Raw genomic sequence first — 20,500 nt, 5'->3', positions numbered from 1 at the left:
AGCTCAGTGCTTAGAGAGTAGCAGAGCACCTCTGGTGGTTCCCTGCTTGGAACACTGGATGTGTTGGGAGGTGGGTGGAGTTTAGATTCATATAATAGGTTGGGAAGGTTTAGAATTACAGGTCAGTCCCTTAGGGGTCAGTCCGACAGAGGGTCGACGGAGTAGGAAGTCACTCGGAGAGGAGTGAGGGTCCCTGGAAGAAGGGATGGAGGAAGGAGTGCTGCAGCTGCCTCAGTGACCTGAGCCAGCTGGCACGGGAAAGTAAGGAAGGTGGAAGGATGTAGAACTGTAACCTAAGCATCCATAAGAAAGAGAGTCAAGTACGGAACGAAGGAGTAGAGAACAGAGCGGAGACGTGGGTTGGAAGAGGAACCCTGCCTATAGGTTCTCAGCGCAAGGCTGGGGCCCGGTCCCCGAGGTTGTATGGACACTTATGGTTCTGCAGCAGACACCGGTGGAGTAGTTGGCTGTAAATGCATTACTCCCATCTAAGACTTGAGGCACAACAGCAACACAGATAGAGAGCCGGGAGTGAGGCGTCCCCGAAGCAGGCTACAGCTGTCTGCCGTGCAAGTAGAGTTCAAGGAACATCTCTTAGGAGGCATTCCAAGGTTACTAAATACTGGAGTGCTTCACACCACAAGGTGCATTGGCGGAGTCGTTCAGGAAGGTACATGTTGGCGGAGTGTTGGAGAGGAGAGCCCTGACTTGCCCGGGAGGTTGGCTGAGTCTTTACCCCGGAGGACACGGCACGGAGGCGGGCACCAGTGTGTACCATGAACTGTGAGTAAAGCTTTGAAACAGCAGCTATGGTGTCCTCCATTCATTTGTGCGCTAACACCTTCAGCACCGCTACATCTGGGTACCAGCATCCATACCATCCTGCGCCTCTCCTCATCCATGGCACTTACACTGCCCTGGGACTACAGCTCCACCTGTGGGGAGCTACACCATCTTTGCTGCACCACACCATCAGTCCCAGCGGATCTGCATGCAGCATCGGCTTAACATCTCCCTTGCCGAACACCACAGGTGGCGTCACAAACTATTCATATAAACTACATTAAAAACCACCATTGATTTGGGCGCCCAGGGCCACGGACCGGGTCACCGCCGCTGTGACTCATCCCCGGACACCGGCCCGGTACCGAGTACACCGCAGCCCTGGGAGGGCAACCCAATTTGGCATCACGAACAGGATGACGAGACCCGATACCCTCGGGTTCTGTGCGCCTGAGATTTATTGGACTTTACACTTTTGAAGATGTGCAGAAGACCTAATTTGATAGACTGTAAAATGGACATTAGAAATGGCCACTGGCTCAGAGAAGAAGGGCGTGAAGAGATAGGAGGTCCTAGGAAAAGACCGCAAAGAGTCTTGGGCCTCCCTTGCCTGAATTACTATGTGACAGCAACATGGCCCACCCCCCGAGGGGTTCGTATACTGGCTTGGTATGGAGGCGCTGGAAGAAGACGCCGCCCCCGGAAGGAGGGGCAGAAGAAGCCAGTGGCGGGAAAGGGGCCGAGGCAGGAAGAAGGACGCCAGAGCGCCATTTTGGAGAGAGAGGGAAGGAGGCCTGCGGAGCGCGGGGAAACGGATCTCCCTGGCGCCATGGCTGAAGGCTCCAACCTGATCTCCGCAATGAACCGCCGGCAGCTGGAGGAGGAAATAGCCGAGCTGACCACCCATCTGCAGGTGAGGCAGGAGGCCTTGGAGAAACTGAGCCGGCAGCATGCCCAGGAGGGGCCTACGCCTGCGGTACCCGCTATACCGGTACCTGCTGCCGCTGCACCGGACTGTCCTCAGGCAGCACTGATTTTTACCTCCACGCTGTCCGTGCGGCTGAGCGCCGCTTGCCTTGAAAAGTCACCGGAAGACCCAGGAGTGGAGGCCATGCTCCCGCCCGGACCTGTCGCGGCCGTGCAGGTCCCTACTGAAGCCCCCGTGGACCCGAAGCCACCATCTGCTACACCACCACCAGCACCCGGACCCGCCACTCCGGCAGATACCCCTGCAGCGCCCACCGCCACTGCACCGGAACTGGAGCAGAGACCACACCGCCAGGAGGCCCCAGGTACGTCTGATGCCCGTACACCTGGGAAGGCCCTGGGGTGTGCCATGGTTGCAGCGGCTGGCCAGGTCATGCTAGATCTGGTCTGGGACCGGGATACCTGTCCCCGGGGGGGAACACGGAACCCCTGGAGGTGGCGCCGCGGTAAAAAAGCAGCTTGGAGCGGTCCCGGGAGGAACAGGAGGATGAGGAGAACTGGGCTAGCTGCCAAGCTACCATCCGGATGTCAGTGCTGGGTCCTGATCTAGACCGCAAGGAGAGAGCCCGTGCTGATCACTTTGGTCCCCGGGATGCAGCTGGATGGGGGCAAGTTTTGAACGTAAATCAGGAGAGGGGTTTCGGATTCATAGCAGACCCCAAGAGAATAAGTGACCTTTTCTTCAGTCGGCGGGATGTGGAGTCGCATCTGAGGAAGGGACATCCTGACAGAGACCTGCGGCCTGGTGAGTACGGAACTTTCACCCGATATGAGGGGCTCAGGGGGTGGTACGCCCTCAATGTACGTTGTATCCCGGAGGAGTGTATAGCAAGCTACCGGCAGAGGAGACCTGCTGCCCCTCCACCTACTGTTGCCCCACAAGCTGTGCGAGTACTCGCTCCCAGGAAGCCAGCTGCCCCTGCATCAGCACCAACCCGGCAGCCTAAGCCAAAGATCCCCAACTTGACCCCGCTGGAAGAAGAATACTTGAAGATTGCAAATGCGTTCTTCACATCTGGTGGCGGTTCAGCAGCTTCCAGAGCCCCAGGAGAAGATCAGCACTAACGATCTCGTTACCCAGGAGGGTCCATTTTGCACCGTTGTGCCTTTTTGTTTGCATCATGGTTTAGTTTTGTGTGTTGCCCTGTTCCCTGGCAGCCTTTGCATTTGAACTGAGGAGATCATGAACGCTGTGTGATCCAAAACTTTCTTGCAAATAGTTGCACCTCTTTAGGTGGCCTTTCTTGGTTTTACAAATAGACACTTTGCGAAGATAATGTTTTGCATGGATGCTTTTCGGAGATGATGCCTACCTCTAAGGACACTGCAAGAAATCCCGGCTGGGAGCGGTGTCCAGCACTTACAAGAATCTTTGAACTGTTTTATTGAAAAGTATTTGATAATGTGTTTTATAAGAGTATTAGTAACTGAGAAATGGCTTTTATAGAAGAATTAGGAATGTCTGATATAGAGATGAGCAATTTGAATAAAGAATTGAAAGTGACAGGTGACGGACCAGGTATTTGCGGTCAGCGTCTTGTGTCTAGAAGGGAGAGAAAGAAGATAAAGAAATGTGTTACAGAGTATAGCACTTTTGAATTGAGAAAGATTTGCACTGTTTACTTAGAATTTTAGATAGAATTGTTGGCAACGTTCAAGAATGAGTACCTCCTATATTAGGAAGCTTAGTATAAGAAAAAGTTTGTTTTGCATTGTAAAATTTTTGTATGTTTCTCTGCTGTCAACTTTGTTTACCTTACAGCCCGCCGATGTGCTGTGTATAACGGGGGGGTATGTGGCGCCCTTGAGGCTCGGTCGCCACAGAGGTACTGCACCTTCTCCTATGGTGTGGTGCCCCACCGTCTGGGTAAGTTGGGAGCTCCTTTCCACGCTCCAACACTCGCACTCCACACAACAGGGTAGTTCTGCACAACCACATTGCGGCTCAGTGCTTAGAGAGTAGCAGAGCACCTCTGGTGGTTCCCTGCTTGGAGCACTGGATGTGTTGGGAGGTGGGTGGAGTTTAGATTCATATAAAAGGTTGGGAAGGTTTAGAATTACAGGTCAGTCCCTTAGGGGTCAGTCCGACAGAGGGTCGGCGGAGTAGGAAGTCACTCGGAGAGGAGTGAGGGTCCCTGGAAGAAAGGATGGAGGAAGGAGTGCTGCAGCTGCCTCAGTGACCTGAGACAGCTGGCACGGGAAAGTAAGGAAGGTGGAAGGACGTGGAACTGTAACCTAAGCATCCATAAGAAAGAGAGTCAAGTACAGAACGAAGGAGTAGAGAACAGAGGAGACGTGAGTTGGAAGAGGAACCCTGCCTATAGGTTCTCAGTGCAAGGCCGGGGCCCGGTCCCCGAGGTTGTAAGGACACTTATGGTTCTGCAGCAGACACCGGTGGAGTAGTTGGCTGTACATGCATTACTCCCATCTAAGACTTGAGGCACAATAGCGACACAGATAGAGAATCGGGAGTGAAGCATCCCCAAAGCAAGCTACAGCTGTCTGCTGTGCAAGTAGAGTTCTTGGAACATCTCTTAGGAGGCATTCCAGGGTTACTAAATAATGGAGTGCTTCACACCACAAGGCGCATTGGCGGAGTCGTTCAGGAAGGTACATGTTGGCGGAGTGTTGGAGTGGAGAGCCCTGACTTGCCCGGGATGTTGGTTGAGTCTTTACCCCGGAGGACACGGCACGGAGGCGGGCACCAGTGTGTACCACGAACTGTGAGTAAAGCTTTGAAACTGCAGCTCTGGTGTCCTCCATTTATTTGTACGCTAACACCTTCAGCACCGCTACATCTGGGTACCAGCATCCATACCATCCTGCGCCTTTCCTCATCCATAGCACCTACACTGCCCTGGGACTACAGCTCCACCTGTGGGGAGCTACACCATCTTTGCTGCACGACACCATCAGTCCCAGCGGATCTGCATGCAGCGTTGGCTTAACATCTCCCTTGCCGAACACCACAGGTGGCGTCACGAACTATTCACATAAACTACATTAAAAACCACCATTGATTTGGGCGCCCAGGGCCACGGACCGGGTCACCGCCGCTGTGACACATCCACCGGACACCGGCCCGGTACCGAGTACCCCGCAGCCCTGGGAGGGCGACCCATATGTACCAGGTTGCTTTCAACGTTCACGTCAGTTGCGCAAAAATTTGGTGTGCCTTTGTCACCGGAGAAGACCATTGGTCCGGTTATTATTATTATTATTTATTGTTATAGCGCCATTTATTCCATGGCGCTTTACATGTAAGTAGGGGTATACATAATAAAAACAAGTACAATAATGTTAAACAATACAAGTCATAACTGGTACAGGAGGAGAGAGGACCCTGCCCGCGAAGGCTCACAATCTACAAGGGATGGGTGAGAATACAGTAGGCGAGGGTAGAGCTGGTCATGCAGCGGTTTGGTCGATCGGTGGTTACTGCAGGTTATAGGCTTGTCGGAAGAGGTGTATTCAAACTTTGTCGTTTCTAGGCATCGAAATTGATACTGTAGCGATGGTGTATCGCTTACCTGGCAAAAAGATCCAAAAATTGGTCTCGTTGATTGAGGGTTTCATATCAGTTCGGAAGATTACCCTTTTGCAGATGCAATCATTGTTGGGTTTGTTGGTCTTTGCGAGTAGAGTCATGCCGGTAGGTAGGGTGTTCTCACGACGGCTGTCGTTGACTACAAAAGGTACGTCCAGCCAACACCACAGGGTGTGGATTACAAGGGCCATGAAGGCGGCTTTGGAGGTGTGGCTTTTGTTTTTGCAAACGTTTAACGGTCACACTTGCTTTATGTTGCCGTGTCGGACGGCAAAGGACTTGAATTTGTTTTCGGCAGGTGATGGAGCTGTGGGTTTCGCGACGGGTTTTGGGAATCGACGGTGTCGGGAGAATTGGCCGGAGTTTTGGTTCAGATCAGGTTTGGGTCATGACAGGACCTTATGCGAGATTTTTCCGATTGTCGTCTCGATTGAGTTATGGGGTGATTTGCTGCGCAATCAGGAAATTCATTTGCAGACTGGTAATCAGGGTGTGTCTCGCTGTATCAATCACATGTCGTCCAGGTATCTGCCGGTGTTGGGCCTTCTGTGTAGACTGGCTTTGCTATGTTTGAAGTTCAACATTTGGCTTCGGGCTCAACTTGTACAAGACACTGGACTTCAACCAAAAGATTAAGGAAGTATGAACCACAATTTCGTAACAGACATTCAATTTAGTTAAAACCAACATTTATTTGGTCATGAATAAAATACATACTCATTGTATAAATAACAAAAGATAGAGATACACTGTGCATAATATAACCACTAACAAGGGTATCACACTAGACAAATTCAGGGAAAACTGTAATTTTATATAGTATTATTATAGTGCACAGGATATATGTCTACAGAAAATATGCACTAATGATAACATCATGCGATATGTTTATGACACATGTACACCACTCTTAAGTATAAAAATTAATAACATTGTCCCCAGATACTGTGATCAATATTTGGCATTTGACTCCAAAAGGAAAAAGAAACAGACAGAAAAATATGTTGAATGTAGGTTGCAAGCTGAAGTTACCCAGGACCACTGCTTAAGGGCAAAAATGAACAGGCTGAGAGTTATTTGTCAAAAGAATGTATATATCTCTTTCTTAAAGTGCTGTGTGCAAAGTGCAATGAGATATAGATATCATTAATGTGATTATGTATAAATTGCTTAGTGGTGGTATACAGATAAACAGCCTCAGATATAGTTAAACTCAATCATCTTCAACCATGGTAAAGTATGTCTCTGTATGGAAAAGCCCATAATCACAGTGAAGAACCAGCACTTAAAATAAATTGTTATTTATACAATGAGTATGTATTTTATTCATGACCAAATAGTTGTTGGTTTTAACTAAGGCTACTTTCACACATCAGGTTTTCGGCGTCAGGCGCGATCCGGCGTCGTGCCGGAACGCCGGATCCGGCAAATGTTTCGTAAAACCGGATGTGACGGATCTGGTTTTCTGCCGGATCCGTCTTTTTCTTGACAGACAAAACCGGATCCGTCTCATCCGGTTCATCCGTTTTTCTATCCGTTTTTCGACGGATTACGCCGGATCCGGTTTTTAAAATTGACCCTTGTGGCCTTCCGAACGGGATTGGCTACTGGAAAACTATATATAGCATGTTCCTACAGCCCTTCTTTGACAGGTTGTAGAGGAGAAAGTGCAGGTTGGAGAGAAGAGCAAGTTACTGGCGAAGATGGATGTTGTCATTGGAAATATTTTGAAGAATTTGGCGGATTTTACAGCGGAGGCGAATCGTTTGAGGGTGATTGTTCTGGAGAAGGAGAGAGCGAGACAGCAGCGCATCAGGCATCGTAGACGACGTTTGTGGATCCACCCCATCACAGCCAAGAGAATGACGCGTGGGGTCTATTCTACACTATGCATGGACCTTCGACGAAACCCGGATAAATTTTTTGGATATGTTAGGATGAAAATGGAGAAATTTGATTACTTGGTGGAGCGCATTGCACACCTCATAAGAAAAGCGGACACCTATTGCCGCTTCTCTGTTTCACCCGCAGAGCGTCTGATGGTGACTTTAAGGTAAGCCACATTTATTGGATATGATCGCATCAGAGCACACTTTCACTGCAATCTTGTTGGTGGTAGTTTGTATCTAGGTCAGTTTTGGTATGTAATGCTGTGATTTAAAACAAATTTATTGTTTTTTAATTCCCCACAGATTTCTTGCAACTGGAGAATCCCTTTCGTCACTGCATTTCCAGTACAGACTCGGGATTTCCACCATATCTGGAATTGTGAAGTACACATGCCGTGCACTGTGGGACTCCTTAGCTGAAGAGTTTTTACCAGAGCCCACAACAGAGAGGTGGATTGAAATTGCTGACAAGTTTCAACAGATATGTCAGTTTCCAAACTGCTTGGGCGCTGTGGACGGGAAACATATCCGCATTGTAAAGCCAGCTGGATCGGGATCGGAATATTTCAATTACAAGAAATATTTTTCAATTGTACTCATGGCCATCGCTGACACGGAATACAAATTTATTGCGGTTGATATTGGGGCCTATGGCCGCTCCAATGACTCTCAAGTTTTCAAACTGTCTGCCATGGGGCGTAAACTGTATGGAAACACCTTCCAGTTCCCACCACCTAGACCGCTGCCGCAAACATCTGGTCCACCTATGCCATTTGTCTGTGTAGGGGATGAAGCCTTCCAGCTGTCAGAACACCTTTTGAAACCGTACTCTAGCAGAGGATTGACAAGACCAAAACGCATTTTTAATTACCGCCTCACAAGAGCAAGAAGAATGGTTGAATGTACCTTTGGTATTCTGACAGCCAAATGGCAGGTCCTATTGACTGCGATCAACCTCAAGACAGAAACTGTGGATGAGGTGATCAAAGCGTGCGTGGTACTCCACAATTTTGTTATCTGCAAGGAACCCATTTCCATTGAGGACACCTCTGAAGAAACCACCTTGCAAGATTACCATGACATTACCACTAGAAGTTCTGTGACGGTTTCAGTAATGAGGGACAATTTTGCACTATACTTTATGTCACCTCAAGGCAGAGTACACTGGCAGGATGACAGAGTGTGAAAGATTTGTGCCCAACCAAACTTGTGTACCTTCTGTACCAACAGTATATACCTTTGCCAACCAAAGTTGGCTATCTTGTCATGGTCTCTATTTTTAGCTTTAGGCCACAGGTGTGTACCTGGTTGTGTTTTATGCAAAGTATTTCACCTTTTAACAAAAGTTGTGTACATTGTTAGGAAATCACCAACAATAAACACAACTTTTTATTTGAAATACTTTGCTTCAAACACAACCAGGAACACAACTGTGGCAAAAAGCTAAAATTTACCCACAGTTATATACCTAGTTTTGAATACCATTTCACCTTTTAAATACCCTGTATTTAACCTTTTTCGCCGCAGAAAGAAATGACAGACAACCAGTGTAAAATAATTTAACTTTTATTGAAAAATGTTTTTTTTAGTAAACTTTTTTAAAATTTTTATAAACTTGTTTAATAAAACTTTGAAACTATAAAACTGAAACCATAAAACTGGTCACTTTTATTTAAATACACACATTATAAATCTGTGTAGTGTGTGGTGGAAATACTGCTGTAGGGGCTGCGGGACACTTCAACACTGGGAGTGTGGAGAGAGGACTGGGATCGTGGTGGGGAAGGAACAGTTAGAGGTGAAGGTGTGGAAAAAACTACAGAATGGGTGGACATGTGGGAAGCAGAAGAGGTGGTGGGTGGTGGAGTGGAGGGTTGGGCAGGGACTGTAGGAGCAGATGATGTTGATGGCAAGTTGTATGGGGAAGGAGTTTGGTACGGGGCAGGTTGCTGGAAGTGGGGAGATGTCTGGTACGGGGCAGGTTGCTGGAAGTGGGGAGATGTCTGGTACGGGGCAGGTTGCTGGAAGTGGGGAGATGTCTGGTACTGGGGAGGTTGCTGGTACTGGGGAGTTTGCAGGTACTGTGGAGGTTGCTGGTACTGGGGAGGTTGCTGGTGCTGGGGAGGTTGCTGGTGCTGGGGAGGTGGATGGTGCTGGGGAGGTGGATGGTGCTGGGGAGGTGGATGGTATGTAATAGGAGGGGGAGGATGGAAAGTGGCTGGAGGTGGATGGTATGTAATAGGAGGGGGAGGATGGAAAGTGGCTGGAGGGGGTGTAGATGTAATAGGAGGGGGAGGATGGAAAGTGGCTGGTGGGGGTGTAGATGTAATAGGAGGGGGAGGATGGAAAGTGGCTGGAGGGGGTGCAGGTGGAGGAACTACTGTGGTGGGAGGAGGAGGTTGGGAGGTAACTTGCTGGAGAGCAGCGTGGCATGAATGCATTACATGCATCTGCTGGGCAGGAGAGAGCGTTTCCATGCGCTCCACAACAGACCTGAAAAAGGTGTGGTTTGGCGAAGATCTTGCTTCTGAATGCATGGTTTGCAGAAGTGTCTTCACCTCCAGAATGCTGGAGTTGATCTGCTGATAGCCTGCGGAGATTTGCTCTGACAAGACTTTTAGACAGTTCTGGAAAGATGCATTCAGATGCAAGAACTCTGGCGCATAAGTCTTTTCCTGACCCCTCTGCCGCTGCCGCCCAGTACCCGCAGGTGTACTAGAGGTGGCAGGGGCAGAAGGGTGGGGTAAAGGGAAAGCGATCTCCTCACCAGCAGCTTCATGTAATGTAGGCGGCCACGATGCTCCTGTGCTGGTGGATGGGACAGATGGGTCGAATGTGTGGGAAGGCTGGGAAGGTGCAGATGTACCGGGGCGGTCGAAGTGTCCCTCGGTGCCGGTCTCCTCAGGGATCGCCTCAGAAGGGTCCAATCGTGCAGGCTCCCGAGTGCTGCTCACCGTGCTGTGGAATAAAGAGAAAAAAAAACAATTAAAATACTGACATGGTATGGCCCTGGCTGAAAAAAAAATTTACATCTAACATTTTTTTTCACATGTGGTGTGTAATATTTACCTTCTGGTGACCATTGTTTCCCGGAGGAACGACAGGGCTTCTGCGTACTTGTACTTGCTCCTGCGTCCTCCAGATCCACTCGGGGCACGCATCTCTTTATTGAACTCCTTCTTGAAACGATCCCTCACAGACCGCCACCGATTCACAATTCTGTTCCCTGAAACGAGAAAGGAGTGGTTAGTATACAACATCAGTGTTTCCCAAACTCCAGTCCTCATGGTCCCCAGGGGTCATGTTTTCAGGATTTCCATAGTAAATAGAAATCCTGAACACATGATCCGTGGGGACCACGAGGACTGGAGTTCGGGAAAGACTGGTTTACATCAAGCAACCGGTACTGTATATACTTACGCTCTGTAATCTGGGCCCGAACATCGAGGTCCTCCCAGCGGCCCACAAGGAGCGAACAGATTTCCTCCCAGAGTCGTCGGGTAACGATAAGGTCAGCGTGGCGGCGGTCAGCCATATTCCAGAGCGGCTCCCTTTCTCTGACGAGATCGATGAGGTGGTCCACATCGAGTCCTCCATCCTCACCGTCAGAGTCGGGAGCACGCTGTGAAGGCTGTTAAAGAAAAAGACAAAAATAACATAATTAGCCTCCACATAAGAAATGAAATAAAAAGTGCAAAAAAACAAAGCAAAAATATTTATACTTACACGCTGGTGACCGCCGCGTTGCTGTCGCCGACGACCCTGGGAGGCACTGCGATGACCTCTTGGCCGAGCACCAGATTGGGAAGACTAGAGAAGAAAACAAAAAATGTTATGTCTTTGGATGTAGGCATTTGTTTGCTGTGTGTGGTCTGCAGAACATTGTTTTCTATGTGTTGTGTGTAGTGTGATGTTGTGTTTCTGCGTTTGATGCAAAAAACTTACCAATTGTGAGCCCACTCCAGGTGTCTGTCCACCCCTTCCTTCTTCTTCTGGGAGCTCCTCTTCATCTTGTGATTCCTGTTTTGAAATAAAAGGCAATGAATAGACATATATTACAGAGATGATGGATTTTGGAAATAAAAACTTACCGTCAAACGCTGATGATGCGAGGGAGGGCTCCCAGAAGAAGATGTGCTGTCTTCCTGGTGGCCACACTCCATGCCTGTGGGTGGTGTTCCAGCTGCTGCCATTGCTGCTGCTGCTGCTGCATCTATTGGGCGGCTGTTGAATAAAGAGAAACAAAGGGCCAATGAATATCTTGATATTCAATAGCCCTAGTTTGGAGGAATGGGTGATTTGATAATTACCGTCTCTCATCTGCTGCTGGCCTCCCCTCCTCAGCATGTTCTATTTGCTGCTCCATTTGGGGTGGTGGTGGTGCTGATGGTGCTGCAGTGGTCTCCTGCCTTCTCCTGCTTCGCTTGGTTGCTTTCTTGGGTGGCATGTTGGGTGTGTTTTATATATGTCTTGTGGGCAGAGCTACTGAGCATGCTCAGACCAAAAAACCGGATCCGGCGCATTGCGGCGCTCATAGGCTTTCATTGTGTGAAAAAGCCGGACGCGCCGGATCCGGCATGTCCGGCTTTTTCGCCGGAGACAAAAAACGTTACAGTAGCCGTTTTTTCCAGACGCCGGATCGCGACACATTGCCGGATCCGGCGAAAACCGGATGAAACGCATGGCCATCCGGCGTGATTCGGCGCAAATGCAAGTCAATGGGGGGGAAACCGGATCCGGCATTGCATTTCGCCGGATCCGGTTTCTGTCAAAAGCGCCGGATCGCGCCTGACGCCGAAAACCTGATGTGTGAAAGAGGCCTAAATTGAATGTCTGTTACGAAATTGTGGTTCATACTTCCTTAATCTTTTGGTTGAAGTCTAGTTAATAGGAAGTCTTTTTTAGGCCTTGTTGTATGGCATATTGTACAAGACACTGATAGTTTGCCGTCTAACTTTTCTGATTTTTCTGATTTGCAGGTTTCCACAGATCCTTGTCCCCAGCGTCGGACTGGCCCACCGGAGAACCGGTGGATTCTCCGGTGGGCCCTGGCATCTGGTGGGCCCTGGCACCTGCAGGCATACAGGGCCAGCAGTTGCCTAGGGCCCCCGCTGCTCCAGGGGCCCCCAGCCAGTGGTGTGTCGCACACCATGCAGCTGCTATGGGGGCCCCTGCCAGCGGAGCAGCAGCGGGTGTCAGGAGGCAGGAGCCCCTGTCCCCGCTGCTAAAGAGAGAGGCCCCGCCCCCAGCCCAGTAAGCTGCTCTGCAGACTACAGCTGTAAATCAGGGCCGGCGCCGCCCTCAGTCCTCTCTGCTCCTGGCTCACAGCCAGTGCGCGATGACGTCACTACATCGCGCACCCGCTGTGTGTCTGGCAGAGGGGGCAGCTCCTGTTCTGAAGCCGGCTGCCGGAATCAGCGTGGGAGCGAGGAGGAGAGGTGAGTAATGTGTTTTGTTTTTTTTTTTTTTATATATCTCTCTCGCTCTCTCTCTCTATCTATCTATCTATCTCTATATATCTCTCTCTCTATCTCTCTTATATCTATCTATCTTTCTACCTCTATTATCTATATCTATCTATCTATCTATCTATCTATCTCTATCTCTATCTATTATCTATATCTATCTATTTCTATATCTATCTCTATCTATCGCTCTATCTTTATATCTATCTTTCTATCTCTACATCTATCTCTATATCGATCTATCTCTATATCTTTCTATATATATCTCTATATCTATCTATTATGTCTATCTATCTTTATATCTATCTATCTTACTCTATCTATCTCTATATCTATTATCTCTATATTTATTATCTATCTAGCTACCATCTATATCTATCTATCTATCTATCTTTATCTATATACGGTATATATATCTCTATCTAATATCTATATCTATCTATCTCTATACCTATCTATCTATTTATCTATCCGTTATCTCTCTGTATATCTATCTATCTATTTATCTCTATCTCTATATCTATCTCTCTGTATATCTATCTATCTTTCTATCTCTATATCTATCTCTATATCTATCTATCTTTATCTATCTATCTATCTATCTATTTATCTCTATATATTATCTATATCTATCTCTATCTATCTATCGCTCTATCTCTATATCTATCTTTCTATCTCTACATCTATCTCTATAACTATCTTTCTATCTATCTCTATATCTATCTATATCTATAACTACAGTGCCTACAAGTAGTATTCAACCCCCTGCAGATTTAGCAGGTTTACACATTCGGAATTAACTTGGCATTGTGACATTTGGACTGTAGATCAGCCTGGAAGTGTGAAATGCACTGCAGCAAAAAAGAATGTTATTTCTTTGTTTAATTTTTTTTTTAAATTGTGAAAAGTTTATTCAGAGGGTCATTTATTATTCAACCCCTCAAACCACCAGAATTCTGTTTGGTTCCCCTAAAGTATTAAGAAGTATTTCAGGCACAAAGAACAATGAGCTTCACATGCTTGGATTAATTATCTCTTTTTCCAGCCTTTTCTGACTATTTAAGACCCTCCCCAAACTTGTGAACAGCACTCATACATGGTCAACATGGGAAAGACAAAGGAGCATTCCAAGGCCATCAGAGACAAGATCGTGGAGGGTCACAAGGCTGGCAAGGGGTACAAAACCCTTTCCAAGGAGTTGGGCCTACCTGTCTCCACTGTTGGGAGCATCATCCGGAAGTGGAAGGCTTATGGAACTACTGTTAGCCTTCCATGGCCTGGACAGCCTTTGAAAGTTTCCTCCCGTGCCGAGGCCAGGCTTGTCCGAAGAGTCAAGGCTAACCCAAGGACAACAAGGAAGGAGCTCCGGGAAGATCTCATGGCAGTGGGGACATTGGTTTCAGTCAATACCATAAGTAACGTACTCCACCGCAATGGTCTCCGTTCCAGACGAGCCCGTAAGGTACCTTTACTTTCAAAGCGTCATGTCAAGGCTCGTCTACAGTTTGCTCATGATCACTTGGAGGACTCTGAGACAGACTGGTTCAAGGTTCTCTGGTCTGATGAGACCAAGATCGAGATCTTTGGTGCCAACCACACACGTGACGTTTGGAGACTGGATGGCACTGCATACGACCCCAAGAATACCATCCCTACAGTCAAGCATGGTGGTGGCAGCATCATGCTGTGGGGCTGTTTCTCAGCCAAGGGGCCTGGCCATCTGGTCCGCATCCATGGGAAGATGGATAGCACGGCCTACCTGGAGATTTTGGCCAAGAACCTCCGCTCCTCCATCAAGGATCTTAAGATGGGTCGTCATTTCATCTTCCAACAAGACAACGACCCAAAGCACACAGAAAAGAAAACCAAGGCCTGGTTCAAGAGGCAAAAAATCAAGGTGTTGGAGTGGCCTAGTCAGTCTCCTGACCTTAACCCAATTGAAAACTTGTGGAAGGAGCTCAAGATTAAAGTCCACATGAGACACCCAAAGAACCTAGATAACTTGGAGAAGATCTGCATGGAGGAGTGGGCCAAGATAACTCCAGAGACCTGTGCCGGCCTGATCAGGTCTTATAAAAGACGATTATTAGCTGTAATTGCAAACAAGGGTTATTCCACAAAATATTAAACCTAGGGGTTGAATAATAATTGACCCACACTTTTATGTTTAAAATTTATTAAAATTTAACTGAGCAACATAACTTTTTGGTTTGTAAGATTTATGCATCTGTTAATAAATCCTGCTCTTGTGTGAAGTTTGAAGGCTCTAACTTATTTGCATCTTATCAAACCTGCTAAATCTGCAGGGGGTTGAATACTACTTGTAGGCACTGTATCTATTATGTCTATCTATCTAGCTTTCTCTATTATCTATATCTACCTATCTCTATATCTTTCTATCTTACTCTATCTCTATATTTATTATCTATCTATCTCTATCTATTATCTATTTCTATATCTATCTCTCTATCTATTTATCGATCTCTGTATCTATCTCTCTCTATCTACCGCTCTCTCTATCTCTATCTATCTTTATATCTATATCTATCTATCTCTATATCTATCTATTATCTCTATATCTATCTATCTATCTCTATATCTATCTCTATATCTATATCTGTTTCTCTCTATATCTATCTCTATATCTCTCTCTCTATAGCTATCTATATATTATCTCTATATCTATCTATCTATCTATCTATCTATCTATATATTATCTCTATATCTATCTATCTATCTATCTCTATATCTATCTGTTATCTCTATATCCATATCTATCTCTATATCTATCTATCTCTATATCTATCTATCTATCTCTATATCTATCTTTCTATCTAACACTATATCTCTATATCTATCTCTATATCTCATTATCTATCTATCTCTATCTCGCTCTCTTTATCTATCTATTGATCTATCCATCTATCTCTGTATCTATCTATTACATCTATCTATTATCTCTATTATCTATATCTATCTATCCATCTATCTATCTAGCTATCTCTATCTATCTCTATATCTCTCTCTATATCTATCTATCTATCTTTCTAACTCTATATCTGTCTATCTCTATACATATCTCTATATCTAGCTATTATATCTATATCTATCTCTATATCTATCTTTCTATATCTATCTGTCTCTATATCTATCTCTATATCTATCTATCTATCTCTATCTATTATCTCTATATCTATCTATCTCTATATATATATATCTCTATATCTATTTTTATTTATAGCCATCTATCTATATATATTTATCTCTATATCTATCTATATATGTCTATATTATTATTATTATTATTATTATATCTGTATATCTCTATCTATTATCTATCTCTATCTATTATCTATCTCTATCTATATATCTATCTCTCTATATCTTTCTATCTATAGCTATGTATCTCTATATCTATCTATCTATCCATTATCTATTTTCTATATACTTATATATCTATCTACCTATCGATCTATCTATCTATCTATATTTCTTTCTATATCTATCTTTATATCTATCTCTATCTATCTCTATCTATCTCTATGAATCTTTCTATCTATATCTATCCATTATCTACTTTCTATCCATTATCTACTATCTATCTCTATATCTTTCTATTTCTACATCTATCTTTCTATCTATATCTATCTAACTCTATATCTATATATCTATATAGCATTATACCCTATGAGGGGGTGCATTATTCCCTATGAGGGGGGCAGTATTATACCCTACGAGGAGGCAGCATTATACCCTATGAGGAGGCAGCATTATACCCTATGAGGAGGCAGCATTATACCCTATGAGGAGGGCAGCATTATTCCCTATGAGGGGGGCAGTATTATACCCTATGAGGAGGCAGCATTATACCTTATGAGGAGGGCAGCATTATTCCCTATGAGGGGGGCAGTATTATACCCTATGAGGAGGCAGCATTATACCCTATGAGGGGGTGCATTATTCCCTATGAGGGGGGCAGTATTATACCCTATGAGGGGGTGCATTATTCCCTATGAGGAGGGCAGCATTATTCCCTATGAGGGGGGCAGTATTATACCCTATGAGGAGGCAGCATTATACCCTATGAGGGGGCGCATTATTCCCTATGAGGGGGGCAGTATTATACCCTATGAGGGGGCAGCATTATACCCTATGAGGAGGCAGCATTATTCCCTATGAGGGGGGCAGTATTATACCCTATGAGGAGGCAGCATTATACCCTACGAGGAGGGCAGCATTATTCCCTATGACGGGGTGCATTATTCCCTATGAGGGGGTGCATTATTCCCTATGAGGGGGGCAGTATTATACCCTATGAGGGGGTGCATTATACGCTATGAGGGGGTGCATTAAACCCTATGAGGGGGTGCATTATTCCCTATGAGGGGGGCAGTATTATACCCTATGAGGGGGGCAGTATTATACCCTATGAGGGGGTGCATTATACCCTATGAGAGGGTGCATTATACCCTATGAGGGGGTGCATTATACCCTATGAGGGGGTGCATTATACCCTATGAGGGGGGCAGTATTATATTCTATGAGATGGCTGCATTATATTCTATGAGGGGTCTACATTATATTCTATGAGGGGGCTGCTTTATATTCTATGAGGGGGCTACCCCAACTCCTGCTACATAATTAAGACGTACAACCTTATATTATACCCGGATATTAGCGTGTTTTACCGCACAATTGGTGGTCTGGTATTTAACTCTATGCAGCTACATAGTGGGCCCCAAGAATGATTTTCTCTGGTGGGCCCAAGGTGTTCCAGTCCGACGCTGCTTGTCCCAATGCCCTTCCGGAGGTTTTCAGTTGCCCACCGCTTCTGTGGGATGTGGTCGGGAGCAGTTGATGTCTCTTGTCCATTCCTCTATGTCCCAGTCGACGTGGCAAGCATATGGTAAGGCATGGACGGAATGGTGCCAGTTGGCGGGTCACAAACCGGTTCATGTGTGCGAGAATTTGAGATTGCAAGTTACGATTCAGTACTTATGTCAGCTGAATAGTAAGGGTTTATCTGGTACGTCAGCACAGCAGAGCTTGTCAGGTGTTGCTTTTCATTTTCAGTTATTAGGATGTACTGATGTCACAAAATTTTTTACTGTTTGGCAGGCTATGAAGGGTTGGAGGAGGGTCCAACCCAGTAATGAGTGTCGGTGTCTGGTGTCTCTAGCTCTCCTTAGTCGACTCATAGCTATTGCAGATACGGTGTGCAGTTCCGCGTTTGAAGAAGCTTTTGTGTCCGCTGATTTTGGGTTAGCATTTTTTGGGGCTCTATGGGTTCGTGAATTGGTTCCGCGTTCAAAGCTCGGTTTGGGGTGTGGTTTGCTGTTTGAGGATGTGTTTTTTTTGGAGGGGTCAGTGCGTGTGAGGATACGTAAATCGAAGACTGATCCTTTGGGTCGGGGTTCCTGGATTTTGCTGCATGCTTCCAAATCCTTGATGTGTCTGGTCGCTTTGCTTACGGCGTATGCAGCTATTAGAAATGGGGGTACTTTTTTCTTCACGCATGCAGATTCTTTACATTTAACCAGGTATCAATTCCAGGCTGTGTTTAATAAATGATTGATGGGGTAGGAGTTCCAGCCGGTGATTATGGCACTCATTCATTCCGCATTGGGGCTGCTATGGAGCCGGCTAGGGAAGGTCTTCCTGATGCTGAAGTTCAGAGGATAGGGAGGTGGAGATCAGCGTGTTTTGCTCGTTACATTGGTCCGGATTTGTTATATTAACGATTTCTTTTCCCACAGATTCCGTTAGACCGACTGTCTGGTTGCTGGGACATTCTTAAATGGGCTGCACAACGGGCCGAGTGTCGCCCAGGTGGAAGGCACCTTGGATTTCGTGATGTGGCTTTCATGTGGAGAGGCATTAGGGGCTTGCAATGGCCACAAGTTTTACCGGAGGTTGTATTGATCGCAAGAGGAGCCCGGGGGCCGATAATTTTGGTCTTACACACGGGGGGAAATGATCTGTGCTCGTACAAGGTGTTTGGCGGAACGCACCAAATATAAATAATAGTAGGTGCGTTCGCCGCCCGGGGTCCACCGTGCGGTAGGTGACAAGACCGCTGCTGAACAATGGCAGATGCACCTAATAGGTGCGGGACTGCGCTCGGGTTAACGTCACCCGAACGCTAAGGCAAAGGCACAGGCCCTGTTAGCGTCACAGAGGCCTGCGTGGGGCGTCGCAGCCGCGAACACCAATAGTTGCTGTTACTACAGCGCAGCGGCAGAGAAAAGCCGCAAGCGTCGGCGCCGAGGATCGGGCACCGACGGACGCTAGTGTAGGTGTGGAGCAAGTGGCGTGTAGCTTGCCACAACCCTGGAGCTGACTATTCACACTCGGTCACCACTCGTAATATCAGAGGGTAGGGGTTTCATAATGAGTCAGACACCAGTCCATACATCCATCACCATACACACACAGAATAATATGCTACACTAGCGCATGGCCGAGCCGCCATGCGGGCTTTTTATAGCCATGCGCTTCCGGGACCTTCCAGTACTTTGGGAAGGACCAATCAGATCCGACATAGGATCTGCACATGTGACCCCTGCTCTCCACTGAGAGGAGAAGTTGCGGGCATGCCCAGTAGCACGGCACGAGGACTTAGCCTCTGGAGCAGTTCCCTGCAAAGCAGGTTGCGCTACCATTGCTGCACCAGAGGTGGTAGCAACATCCAGGCTCACAGAACGAGTCTGAGGGAAATGCCTGGCTCGCCGTGATTGCTGAGCAGGAGTCTGAGCGGTCGGAGGAGAATGAGAGACCGCAGGATGTCTGGCTCTGGATTCCCGCTGTGCAGTGCCAGGAATCCGACGCCTAACACAAGGTGGCAGAGCATTTAACTATGATGTGGGCTGATATGGAACGCTTTCATAGTTTTTTCCGGAATTGGTGCTAGTTTGGTCTGAGATTGTCCCGAGGGCGGTGTGGCAAGGGGCTAGAGATGGAATGGCCATCAAACGCACAAGGAGGTCGATTAATGCCCGTATCTCTAAGTTTGTGCGCAAAAGGTTCTGTGTGGTCATTCGACACAGACAACCGGAAGGCGATAATAGTGCTCTTCTAAGGGCTGACGGTGTGCATTTGGGTCGCCCCCGTCCCAGGGCCGTGGGGTACTCGGTACCGTGCCGGTGTCAGGGGGAGATGTGTCACAGCAGCTGTGAACCGGTCCGTGGCCCTGGGCGCCCAATGTCGATGGCGGATGATGTTTGTAATGTAGTTTATATGGAAAGTTCGTGATGCCACCCGTGGTGTTTGGCAAGTAAGATGTTAAGCCAACGCTGCTTGCAAATCCACTGGGACAGATGGTGTGATGCAGTACAGGTGGAGCTGTAGTCCCAGGGCAGTGTAGGTGCAATGGGTCTGGAGAAGTGCAGGATGGTGTGGATGCTGGTGTCACGGTCACATGTGTCTGGACGCAGCGGCTACCGCAGGGCGAACCCATGACACGCGTGACCCTGGATACACCGCCTCCAGTTGGGCGAATTTAAATAATAAGACGTGCAGCTGGATACACCGCCTCCAACTGGTGAATTTAGGTATTACACGTATTTATACAATAGTCTGGAAACCCCGCCTCCAGTAAGGTGAATTTAAATAATAAAGGGGAAACCTGGGTAACATTAACAATGGAGGTCCCTGTGGTAGGGAAACGGGGAAGTGGAGATCCCTGCACTCCTAACGTTCCCTATGTCGGTTCCGCACCGGGCGACGCACAGGAACCTAAAAACCCTGACTCGCCCTGCACCTAAACCCTGACTAGGGAATTGGTCGGTGTGGAAATTAATCCCACCACTGCACTAAACACACACGAGGAA

The sequence above is a fragment of the Dendrobates tinctorius genome, unplaced genomic scaffold, assembly GCF_039654945.1.
Source record: "Dendrobates tinctorius isolate UK_male_01 unplaced genomic scaffold, ASM3965494v1 ptg000102l, whole genome shotgun sequence".
Lineage (NCBI taxonomy): Eukaryota > Metazoa > Chordata > Amphibia > Anura > Dendrobatidae > Dendrobates > Dendrobates tinctorius.
Note: the sequence above shows the minus strand (reverse complement) of the source record.